This window comes from Gnatocerus cornutus, unplaced genomic scaffold (assembly GCF_029298725.1).
Source record: "Gnatocerus cornutus isolate USDA-ARS CGAHR unplaced genomic scaffold, icGnaCorn1.1 Chromosome81, whole genome shotgun sequence".
NCBI lineage: Eukaryota > Metazoa > Arthropoda > Insecta > Coleoptera > Tenebrionidae > Gnatocerus > Gnatocerus cornutus.
The window spans coordinates 406,100-418,878 of NW_028275372.1; the positions used below are offsets into that span (position 1 = coordinate 406,100).

Here is a 12,779-nt window from a genome sequence, read left to right on the forward strand (position 1 = left end):
GGTCACGTTTTTTAACTAGCGGTGAATTAGCTAATTCGTTCGCAAAATGCACGTTACAGGCGGACTAATTCACATTTCGCTATTCATCGAGAAATTTTTATTCACAGCGGTATATTGTCTTTCTAGAGACTTACCACTTTTTATTTCATCGATGTATTTTTATTTTTAATTTAGCATAATATCATTAAACGGGGTCGCGATGTACGAGAGGTAACAGATCGTACGGACGCGCACATTTGATTTCATGTCAATCCATTCATCGTGCGTACTTGTCCGTCATCGCTGCCACTTACCATCACTACTCCCTATATATGCCACCGCGGCAGCGATCAGCTCTGAATCGCTCGATGCGTGAAACGATCGAAATCCCATAGTGCGCCGGCCGCTCGCTATGGGCGAGGGGTAGAGTAAAACGGTCTGATCGCTCGGTGCAAAAGTCCGTTTGGGTACTTAGAGACGGAATTTTAAAATTCTGATTTCGCAGATCAATTTCAAGGATTATTAGGACTCGAATGCTGTCGACCATGTTTTGTAAAAAAAGTTTTTTACGTTTTTACGGCAATTTGACTGAACGCTACAGTTTCGAAAAAAAGTCGGAACTGTGGCGTTCGATCGAAATTTTTCCAAGTCCGAAGTCGAAACTGTAGCGGTCGACCAAAATTTTTCTAAGTCCGATTCGAAACTGAGGCGTTCGACCGAAATTTTTCCAAGTCCAATTCGAAACTGTAGCGTTCGAACAAAATTTTTCTAAGTCCGAAGTCGAAACTGTAGCGTTCGGCGCTCATTCGTCTAAGTCCGAACTCGGAAGTGTAGCGGTTGACAAATTTACATTGACCAAAAGTCCGAGAAAAATCGAAATTAAATCCAAACGAACAAATGTTTGGGTCGAACTAGCATCGATAGAAGGTAGATTTTATAATTTCAAGCTCCTAATTAAACGGGATCTAAAACCCTCTGGAAACTGAGGCGTTCGAAATTTTGATGAAAATTTTTCTAAGTCCGAAATAGGAACTGTGGCGGTCGAGCGAAATTTTTCTAAGTCCGTAGTCGAAACTGAGGTGTTCGAATTTTTGATAAAAATTTTTCTAAGTCTCATGTTGGAACTGTGGCGGTCGAGCGAAATTTTTCCAAGTCCGAAGTCGAAACTGTAGCGTTCGAACGAAATTTTTCTAAGTCCGAAGTCGAAACTGTAGCGTTCGGCGCTCATTCGTCTAAGTCCGAAGTCGGAAGTGTAGCGGTTGACAAATTTACATTGACCAAAAGTACGAGAAAAATCGAAATTAAATGCAAACGAACAAATGTTTGGGTCGAACTAACATCGATAGAAGGTAGATTTTATAATTTCAAGCTTCTAATTAAACGGGATCTAAAACCCTCTGGAAACTGAGGCGTTCGAAATTTTGATGAAAATTTTTCTAAGTCCGAAATAGGAACTGTGGCGGTCGAGCGAAATTTTTCTAAGTCCGTAGTCGAAACTGAGGTGTTCGAATTTTTGATAAAAATTTTTCTAAGTCTCATGTTGGAACTGTGGCGGTCGAGCGAAATTTTTCCAAGTCCGAAGTCGAAACTGTAGCGTTCGAACGAAATTTTTCTAAGTCCGAAGTCGAAACTGTAGCGGTCGACCAAAATTTTTCTAAGTCCGATTCGAAACTGAGGCGTTCGACCGAAATTTTTCTAAGTCCAATTCGAAACTGTGGCGGTCGAGCGAAATTTTTCTAAGTCCGAAGTCGAAACTGTAGCGTTCGGCGCTCATTCGTCTAAGTCCGAAGTCGGAAGTGTAGCGGTTGATAAATTTACATTGACCAAAAGTCCCAGAAAAATCGAAATTAAATGCAAACGAACAAAAGTTACGGTCGAACTAACACCAAACAAGGGTGGCTGTGATAATTTCAAACCCCTAACTAAACGGGATCTAAAACCCTCTGGAAACTGAGGCGTTCGAAATTTTGATGAAAATTATTCTAAGTCCGAAGTCGGAACTGAGGTGTTCGGTCGAAATGCCGTAAAAACGTAAAAAATATTTTTTTCAAAACACCGTTAACGGCATTCGAGTCCTAATGACCCTTGAAATTGATCTGCGAAATCAGAATTTTAAAATTCCGTCTCTAAGTACCCAAACGGACTTTTGCACCGAGCGATCAGACCGATTTACCCGACCCCTCGCCCATAGCGAGCGGCCGGCGCGCTATGGGATTTCGACCGTTTCGCGCATCGAGTGATTCAGAGCTGAACGCTGCCGCGCTGGCATATATAGGGATAGTAGTGGTGGTATGTAGCAGCGGACAAAAGCGTACGATCGAAATGTGATTTTATGTGCGTCCGATTATCTTGTTACCTCTCGTACACCGCGACTTACCCGTAGTTGGGACGATGGCCGGAATGTGTACCCTGTGGACCCACCATCGTTTGAGGGATGACAAATCTTGCCATTGACCATGCACAGCGAGATTGCGGATGCGGCGAGCGTTTCTATGTTAGCGGTCCAAATGCAATCAAAGATTTTATGTGTTCGTGTCAGAACGACCAAAAATTAACAAATGCGTCAACTCACTAAAGTCCGAGCGAGAATTTTGAAATAAATAAAATTTCATAAACTCGTAACGTGTGAATATTTCTAAAGAGAAATCTCACAATAAACCGTCGCTTTCAATCTAGCGAAGAGTATGGAGAATGTTTGAACTTTTGCTTGTCGACGACGATATTTTTTCTTTACGATAAAATTTCAAGTCGATGTGCCCAAAAATCTCTAAATTTTGAACTGGGAAATTATTTCTTCGTCCGATGAATCGCATTGATCTCTGTTTTTGACGAAAAAAAGACGGATAAAATGCAGCATTCAATCAAGGATATAAAATAAAAGAAAAATTTTCCGTAAAAACTATATTACAATGGAGGATTATGTTTCTACTTTTCGTCCGATGAGTCGCAACAAAAATAAGTAATCCATCCGTCGTTGTTCGTTTAGTCGATCTGAATGCACTGTAAAAATTTATTAAAGTAAAATGTTACGTTTGCATTTCATGAATTTTGACAAACGTGTACCGAAATGTGTACAAATTATTTATTTCGACGACGACGACAACTTAGAACGGATGAATAAAATTAATTGTTGCAAGATTCAAACAAGGATGAAAAAGTCATAGAAAATTATTCCGTAACCATGATATTGGATTATTTTTTCTTCACTCTCTCCTCCGATGAGTCGCAACAAATAAAAATCCATAAATCAATTCATCCGTCGTTGTTCGTTTAGTCGATCTGAATGCACTGTAAAAATTTATTAAAGTAAAAATGTTACGTTGCATTTCATGAATTTTGACAAACGTGTACCCCGAAGTGTGTACAAATTATTTATTTCGACGACGACGACAACTTAGAACGGATGAATAAGAATAAAATTGTTGCAGGAGATTCAATCAAGGATGATGTGAAAAAAATGTCGAAAAATTTTCCATCCAGAAAGATCGCGTGGCGTTACGTCTCTTCTTACGAGGTTTTCGTTTCGCAGACACGCACACTTTCTTCAAAACAATAATAGGAAAGTGTTCAGTTTTTTATAAGAGCAGCAGGTGTCTTTCCGAAATTCTACGATTATTGTAGCTTATATGACTAGAAGGAAAGAAAGACTAAAACTCTCTTATTTTAAAACAAGAACGCAGTTCCCTGGTTGATCCTGCCAGTAGTCATATGCTTGTCTCAAAGATTAAGCCATGCATGTCTCAGTACAAGCCAAATTAAGGTGAAACCGCGAAAGGCTCATTAAATCAGTTATGGTTCCTTAGATCGTACCCACATTTACTTGGATAACTGTGGTAATTCTAGAGCTAATACATGCAAACAGAGCTCCAACCGGAAACGGAAGGAGCGCTTTTATTAGATCAAAACCAATCGGTGGCGGTCTCCGTCATCGTACAACTTGGTGACTCTGAATAACTTTACGCTGATCGCACGGTCTCGCACCGGCGACGCATCTTTCAAATGTCTGCCTTATCAACTGTCGATGGTAGGTTCTGCGCCTACCATGGTTGTAACGGGTAACGGGGAATCAGGGTTCGATTCCGGAGAGGGAGCCTGAGAAACGGCTACCACATCCAAGGAAGGCAGCAGGCGCGCAAATTACCCACTCCCGGCACGGGGAGGTAGTGACGAAAAATAACGATACGGGACTCATCCGAGGCCCCGTAATCGGAATGAGTACACTCTAAACCCTTTAACGAGGATCAATTGGAGGGCAAGTCTGGTGCCAGCAGCCGCGGTAATTCCAGCTCCAATAGCGTATATTAAAGTTGTTGCGGTTAAAAAGCTCGTAGTCGAATCTGTGTCCCGCGCCGCCGGTTCATCGTTCGCGGTGTCAACTGGCGTGCCGCGGGACGTCCTGCCGGTGGGCTTAGCTCGAGAGGGCGGCCCAACTCAATCCCGCCGCGGTGCTCTTCATTGAGTGTCGAGGTGGGCCGGCACGTTTACTTTGAACAAATTAGAGTGCTTAAAGCAGGCTAAAACTTCGCCTGAATACTGTGTGCATGGAATAATGGAATAGGACCTCGGTTCTATTTTGTTGGTTTTCGGAACCCCGAGGTAATGATTAATAGGAACGGATGGGGGCATTCGTATTGCGACGTTAGAGGTGAAATTCTTGGATCGTCGCAAGACGGACAGAAGCGAAAGCATTTGCCAAAAACGCTTTCATTGATCAAGAACGAAAGTTAGAGGTTCGAAGGCGATCAGATACCGCCCTAGTTCTAACCATAAACGATGCCAGCTAGCGATCCGCCGACGTTCTTCCGATGACTCGGCGGGCAGCTTCCGGGAAACCAAAGCTTTTGGGTTCCGGGGGAAGTATGGTTGCAAAGCTGAAACTTAAAGGAATTGACGGAAGGGCACCACCAGGAGTGGAGCCTGCGGCTTAATTTGACTCAACACGGGAAACCTCACCAGGCCCGGACACCGGAAGGATTGACAGATTGAGAGCTCTTTCTTGATTCGGTGGGTGGTGGTGCATGGCCGTTCTTAGTTGGTGGAGCGATTTGTCTGGTTAATTCCGATAACGAACGAGACTCTAGCCTGCTAAATAGGCGTATTTCGACATCCCAAAGGCCCGTCGATCCTGGGTTCGCCCGGTGGTCGTGCGCGGTTTTTACTGTCGGCGTACAAACAATTCTTCTTAGAGGGACAGGCGGCTTCTAGCCGCACGAGATTGAGCAATAACAGGTCTGTGATGCCCTTAGATGTTCTGGGCCGCACGCGCGCTACACTGAAGGAATCAGCGTGTCCTCCCTGACCGAGCGGTCCGGGTAACCCGCTGAACCTCCTTCGTGCTAGGGATTGGGGCTTGCAATTGTTCCCCATGAACGAGGAATTCCCAGTAAGCGTGAGTCATAAGCTCGCGTTGATTACGTCCCTGCCCTTTGTACACACCGCCCGTCGCTACTACCGATTGAATGATTTAGTGAGGTCTTCGGACCGGTACGCGATGGCGTTTCGACGTCGTCGATGTCGCTGGGAAGATGACCAAACTTGATCATTTAGAGGAAGTAAAAGTCGTAACAAGGTTTCCGTAGGTGAACCTGCGGAAGGATCATTAACGTGTCCTCGTACACACGAATTTTGACATATGTATAATTTATTATTATGCATTTTTATTTGATCGTGTCGATGTACACTTTATGTTTTTACAACACCGTCGTCGATGACATGGAGTCGACGGCACGATCTTTTGTCGTGCCGTTGCTTGTTTCTTTTTGAAACACCGTGTGTACGACGTTTTGAACTACGAATCGTACATATTCGGAAAAACAATAGCGTTACGCTGGCCCGCAGCGCCGGTCCTTGCGATCGAGTTTTTCACCTTTTTTGAACGAGAAAAACCGAATTCGCTCGGGCATACGGCTGTTTCTTCGGGTACCTAGATTTTTTGATTTTTTTTGTACTATCTCTCGATCTTTTCCAATGATGGAAAAAAGGAGGGACGCTTTCGGTTTTTCGACCGGATCGCGGAAAGTTGTGAACTCCACCGCGAAAGTCGAAAGACGTTAGAAGTCCTCTTTTTTCGGACACACGGAGAGGATGTAGCAGAGTAGTCGAGAAAGAAGAAAATCGCAGGTGTCGAATTAGGTTACGACTCCGTGGGTTTTAAATGATTTACGCCCGGCTACGGGACCGGCGAGAAACGCTCCCGATTTTACGATTCGCGTGAATGATGTTCGTCGTTAGACGCTTCAAAGAGTTTTTTGAAAGCGCCGTTAAACGAGCGATCACACACACATCACACCTTGCTTTTTTAATGTTTTTGGTAGATGTGGTAAAGTGATTTCGTTAGAAACGGTAAAATTCTCTTTACGGAGCGTACGACTGCACCATTTCAAAATTATATACACCGTCAATCGTCATTAAGTCACGATATAGAACGGTAAACTTGAGGATTTTATGTTAGACGCTCAGTCTGGCACGTCTATAGATTTTTTCGTCAAAATTCACGATCTGTCTTCGGTTTGGCGACGAAAAAATATAGAAAGAAAATTGAAACACGAACACAAAGACCGCCCGCGAAAATCTCTTTTCGCTTACGGCGGATACTAATTCGCTTTTTCATAACGAGTACGATGATGTAATGATGTGTTGATTCCGATCGATCAAAAACCGTCTCTTCGTCACACTTTTTAAAGTGCTTGACACACGCACACTAAATGAAAGACACAATAAAGGAAAACTACCGAAAATGTAGTTTATGAGAGAAAGCAGCATTATTTATTAAAATTATTGCTGAGAAAAAGGAAATTGGCAAATTCCTAATTAAAATCGTATCGAACATGTCCCATCTTCACACATACATGCTCGTACTTTGCGTGTAAAAGCGGAGACCGCGTGAAAAAGAAAAGTGCTTCTTTTTCGGTGCGCGGATACAAATTTGTGTTTGGGTTAATATTTTTTTTAATTTTTTCGTACGCGTAAAACTGAGACCGACGATCGCGTTCCCTTTCAGACGAGAAAGTACGGACGAAAGACAATTAAGAGCGAGAATCATAAATATCCATACCACAACACCGAAATTTTAGACGTGGCACGTTTCGGAACCACGAAGATCATTTTCGTTTCGGATGTACGCACGTACGCAAAAATTTTTGCAAGACGTGTATAGACAGCTGGACGATCGGCATGATCGGGGTTCTTGTGGAACGAGCGTTTAAATTTTAAAAAGATTACCCTGAACGGTGGATCACTTGGCTCGTGGGTCGATGAAGAACGCAGCTAATTGCGCGTCAACTTGTGAACTGCAGGACACATGAACATCGACATTTCGAACGCACATTGCGGTCCTCGGATATAATGTTCCCGGACCACTCCTGGCTGAGGGTCGTGTCAATTTCAAAGACTGCTCGGTTTTCGTTTTCGGACGAAAACGTCGGAGCGTGTTGGATGTGTTGCGACGCGTCGAATAGGTACTCATTAATGTACGTGATCGTCACTTACGTCACGATATAACGACGCACGCCTCGAACGTGTGCCGAGACGTTTACTCGAGCGTGTTTTTTCGTCAAAAAGGACGGGACGGGTATGCTTTGTATTTTTTTTTTACAAAGTCCGTCGGACGTCCACCTTGCGAATCATAAATACGAAAGTGTTTACGTCGGCACATGTTCTTGCGTGGTGTGTCGTAGAATCGTGTGTTTGTGTGCGTTTCTCGTGCAGCGAGTAAATTTGCGCGACATCTTAAGACGCGAAAGCGACCAACTACTACTTGTTGTAGTTGTTGGCTGGTCTTTCGGCGTAGCACGTCCTATTTCTTCAACATGTCGTCATTTAAAAAAAAAAATGGCGTTTTAAGGTTGAGAACGTTATAGACGGTCGTCGTGTCCGAGACGTGTAATGCAAATCGCGACAGACGTCAGATCGTAAGCGTTTCTGTAAACTTAGCCATTTTTTAAAAAGAAAAATGACGAACACGTATAGCAAGGAATGGGAGACGTGTCGTGATCGTCGAAATGACCGAATGAAAAATTTTTATTTTTCATATGCGACCTCAGAGCAGGTGAGACTACCCGCTGAATTTAAGCATATTACTAAGCGGAGGAAAAGAAACTAACTAGGATTCCCTCAGTAGCGGCGAGCGAACAGGGAGAAGCCCAGCACCGAATCCCGCGGCCGAAACCGGACGCCGGGAAATGTGGTGTTAAGGCGCGATTCCACTTGCTTGGTCTAGCCCAGCACAGACCAGACATCCAAGATTTGAGAGACGTTTTTATAATTCTTCAGCCCCTTTCTGTGTTTAAAACATAAAATAAAACATTAAGATGCAATTGCACCTCTGACTACGCAGAAAGGGACTGAAAAGTTATAAAAACGTCTCTCAAAATCTTGGATGTCTGGTCTGGTCTGGGCTAGACCAAGCAAGTGGAATCGCGCCTTTAGGGAGGATCCGTCATCCCGAGATCGTGCGGCGCGTCCAAGTCCATCTTGAACGGGGCCACAGCCCATAGAGGGTGCCAGGCCCGTAGCGACCGCTGCCGATAACGGGAGGATCTCTCCTCAGAGTCGGGTTGCTTGAGAGTGCAGCCCTAAGTGGGTGGTAAACTCCATCTAAGGCTAAATATGACCACGAGACCGATAGCGAACAAGTACCGTGAGGGAAAGTTGAAAAGAACTTTGAAGAGAGAGTTCAATAGTACGTGAAACCGTTCAGGGGTAAACCTGAGAAACCCGAAAGGTCGAAAGGGGAGATTCAGCGTGACTCGATGGCGGCGCTGGACGATCGTGTGACAGATGGCGTACGCGTCGTTTGCACCTTTCGTTTTGTCGATCTGCCGTCGAACGCGTGCACTTCTCCCCCTGTAGGACGTCGCGATCCGTTGAGTGCCGGTCTAAGGCTTGCGGTGGAGCTCGTTCGGACGGTTCGCCGTTCGCCGAATGAACCCGTGGTGTTTCCCGATCGGCTCGCTCGACGGTATACAGATGGCGCGGGGCCGCTACACAGTTAGCGTCCGACCTTCAGCAAACGCGCCCGTCGTGATGGTGATCGGACCTGGTGCCGGTCCCGTCCCCGGGTGGCTGTTCGCTGAGGTGTTCTCGGACAGACCTCGTTGAAACGCCGATCTGCGACGCTATAGCTTTGGGTACTTTCAGGACCCGTCTTGAAACACGGACCAAGGAGTCTAGCATGTGCGCGAGTCATTGGGATTTAACTAAACCTAAAGGCGCAATGAAAGTGAAGGTCCGCCTTGCGCGGACCAAGGGAGGATGGGCGGTCGTTACGGCTGCCGCCCCGCACTCCCGGGGCGTCTCGTTCTCATTGCGAGAACTGGGTATAGGGGCGAAAGACTAATCGAACCATCTAGTAGCTGGTTCCCTCCGAAGTTTCCCTCAGGATAGCTGGCGCTCATAGCATACGAGTTTCATCCGGTAAAGCGAATGATTAGAGGCATTGGGGTCGAAACGGCCTCAACCTATTCTCAAACTTTAAATGGGTGAGATCTCCGGCTTGCTCGAACTATTGAAGCCGCGAGACTCGAATCAGAGTGCCAAGTGGGCCATTTTTGGTAAGCAGAACTGGCGCTGTGGGATGAACCAAACGCCGAGTTAAAGCGCCTAAATCGACGCTTATGGGATACCATGAAAGGCGTTGGTAACTTAAGACATCAGGACGGTGGCCATGGAAGTCGGAATCCGCCAAGGAGTGTGTAACAACTCACCTGCCGAAGTTACTAGCCCTGAAAATGGATGGCGCTGAAGCGTCGTGCTTATACTCGGCCGTCAGAGGCATGTGCGGTCAGGTTATTAAATTAACCGGCCATGAAGCCCTGACGAGTAGGAGGGTCGCGGCGGTGAGCGCAGAAGGACTGGCCGTGAGGCCGTCTGGAGCCGCCGTCGGTGCAGATCTTGGTGGTAGTAGCAAATACTCCAGCGAGGCCCTGGAGGACTGACGTGGAGAAGGGTTTCGTGTGAACAGCCGTTGCACACGAGTCAGTCGATCCTAAGCCCTAGGCGAAAGCCGATGTTGATGTGGTGTAGATTTTTGTCGTTGGTCGCAATTCGCAATTGTTGACGGAAACGTACGGAATTGTGCACACACCCGATGGGCGAAAGGGAATCCGGTTCCTATTCCGGAACCCGGCAGCGGAACCGTTTATAATTCGGGCCCTCGAAAGAGAGTTCGTCGGGGCAACCCAAAAGGACCCGGAGACGCCGTCGGGAGATCCGGGAAGAGTTTTCTTTTCTGCATGAGCGTTCGAGTTCCATGGAATCCTCTAGCAGGGAGATATGGTTTGGAACGCGAAGAGCACCGCAGTTGCGGCGGTGTCCGGATCTTCCCCTCGGACCTTGAAAATCCGGGAGAGGGCCACGTGGAGGCGTCGCGCCGGTTCGTACCCATATCCGCAGCAGGTCTCCAAGGTAAAGAGCCTCTAGTCGATAGAATAATGTAGGTAAGGGAAGTCGGCAAATTGGATCCGTAACTTCGGGATAAGGATTGGCTCTGAGGATCGGGGCGTGTCGGGCTTGGCGGGGAAGCGGGTCGCGACTGACGTGCCGGGCCTGGGCGAGGTGCAGGGTGTGTCGCTTCGGCGGTGTACTTCGAATCCGAGCTCGGTCCCGTGCCTTGGTCTCCCGCGGAACCGTCTTGCTGCGAGGCTCCGAGTGCGCCCGCAAGGGCGTTCGGATGTCCTCTTCGGCCGCCATTCAACGGTCAGCTCAGAACTGGCACGGACCGGGGGAATCCGACTGTCTAATTAAAACAAAGCATTGCGATGGCCCCAGCGGGTGTTGACGCAATGTGATTTCTGCCCAGTGCTCTGAATGTCAACGTGAAGAAATTCAAGCAAGCGCGGGTAAACGGCGGGAGTAACTATGACTCTCTACTTGTGCATTGCGAGATCATAGTGAACTGGTACCTCCTCGTGGTTCCCGCTGGATACTACTTGTAGTAACTAAAACCAGTAAGCAAAGAGTAAGTTTTGTAATTCTCGAGTTTTACGAAGCAACTGCGTCTTTCCTTGGTTGCGCTCGGGGTTGCTTAACCCTCTAAAGTTTGGCTTTAACATCCATGATGCCAAACAGTCCTGGGAAGCCCAATACGCCCCAGGTCAAAAAGAAGGCTATGGGTTTAAAAACTTTACAATCGGGCGCCAAGAATTTAAATACTGGCGGTCCGGGGCCTTCTACCTCAGCCCCCACACAGACCGTGGCGGGCTTTAATTGTGACTGCGGCCGGAGCTATGCCTCGAAGGCAACTCTGGCCCGCCATTTGAAAGAATGCGGCAAGCGAGACACTTCCAAGTGTCAGTGGTGCGATGCGAAATTTGCTTCTTTCGCGGGAGTACGACAACACGAAAGAAAGGCTCATCCGCAGGAGTATAACACGGAACTCCTTAGCCAACTACCGGCACCCGAGAGTGAGCTCATGGGAAAAATCGCCGACGTCGAAGTCAAGGCCAGTAACGGCATCTTCTATAAGGAGATGATGGCTTCGACAGGCCTGACTCACCAACAAGTCAGGTCTCGGAGAGAGAAACCCGAGTACCAGGAGTACCTGAGGAGGGCGCGCGCGCGACTGGCCAAGCCTACACGGGCCAGTCCACCCACCGTGGCCACAGGAGCCGTCCCGAAAGGAATGGCTAGTGGTACGGGGGGATTGTCCGCGTCCCTCTCACGGCCGACCACCAGGCTAGCCACCTCGAAAGGGGTGGCCCGGTATAACCAGGTCTCGAATGCGCCGCGACAGAGTCTGGCTAGACCCGCCAGAACAGCCAGACCGCCTGCAGTAGCAGGAGAGCGCGGTGCGATTGGTTCTCTCTCTCCAGAAGGCATGAGCCCTCGGACAGCGGACCCAGATTTTGTGTTGTCAGAAACCTCGAGTAGTTGCGATTCGCTCACTTCGCCCACGTCCGTTTCACCCACCGGACATCGCGAACCGCCGAAGTCTAGTAGGACGAGGCTTGAGATTATAGGTACACAGTCGGTAAAAGACGGACCTTCTGAACATCCGGCGGCGCGGATGACAGTGGTTCAGAGGAGGTGTACGCCTTCTCTCACACGGGAACAGCCAGCCTGTGATGATTCGAAACCAAATTCGAGCCTAACGCTCACCCCAAGCACGCCCATCAGTGCACCACGACCGGTTTTGCCAACTCCAAATTTAACAGCATTATCCACACCTAAAATAGCCCATAAAATGCGTCGCAGCAGGAGTTTACCACCCACTCCTAGGGCGGCGCATACAGGTGTGGAACAGGGGCAGGAAGTCCGGGGTACTTTGGTCGGTTACCTGCGAGAGCAGCGTGACGCGGGTACACTCGGACAGGACGATATGCTACACGAGTTGGTAAATGCGGCTCTAGCAAGCGACGACGCAATTTTGTTGCAGTCAGTCGACCGGTGGCTTGCCACCCTTGCAAAGAGTCAGCCCCGGAATCGTGGTGGGAGGAATAAAAAGAGGAAACCTGAACACCACTATGCCCAGACCAACACGGGTAGTGGTAAACGGGCTTCGCAATTCAAAAAGTTTCAGGACCTCTTTATGAAAAACAGGCGAGGTTTGGCAGAGATGATTCTGGCTGGCAGGGAGGATCTGGCCTCAGGACCGGATCCTTCCGTAACAAGTGTGGAGGAGTTATACGGTGGCATTTTTGAGTCACCAAGTCCCTCCGATGACGAACCCTTCGTTCCCAAGAACCGCGCAACCAGCCTGGTTCCTCCACTTATCACCGTGGACGAAATACGTGTGGCTAGATCGAGCTGGCAGCTTTCAGCACCGGGAGTTGACCAAGTCTCGGTGGCCACCGTAAAACACA

General features: G+C 47.7%; 2 non-coding genes and 1 pseudogene across 2 annotated transcripts; all 3 read left to right on the forward strand.

Annotated features, from left to right (window-relative positions):
• The first annotated feature begins 3,660 nt into the window (after positions 1-3,660).
• On the forward strand, positions 3,661-5,581 carry LOC148166712 (small subunit ribosomal RNA). Its single transcript, XR_015770995.1, has one exon. It is a non-coding gene; the product is annotated as a small subunit ribosomal RNA (ribosomal RNA).
• A 1,616-nt stretch (positions 5,582-7,197) lies between these two features.
• On the forward strand, positions 7,198-7,354 carry LOC148166713 (5.8S ribosomal RNA). Its single transcript, XR_015771000.1, has one exon. It is a non-coding gene; the product is annotated as a 5.8S ribosomal RNA (ribosomal RNA).
• A 658-nt stretch (positions 7,355-8,012) lies between these two features.
• Positions 8,013-12,779, forward strand: part of LOC148166714 (large subunit ribosomal RNA) — an 8,276-nt pseudogene continuing 3,509 nt past the window's right edge.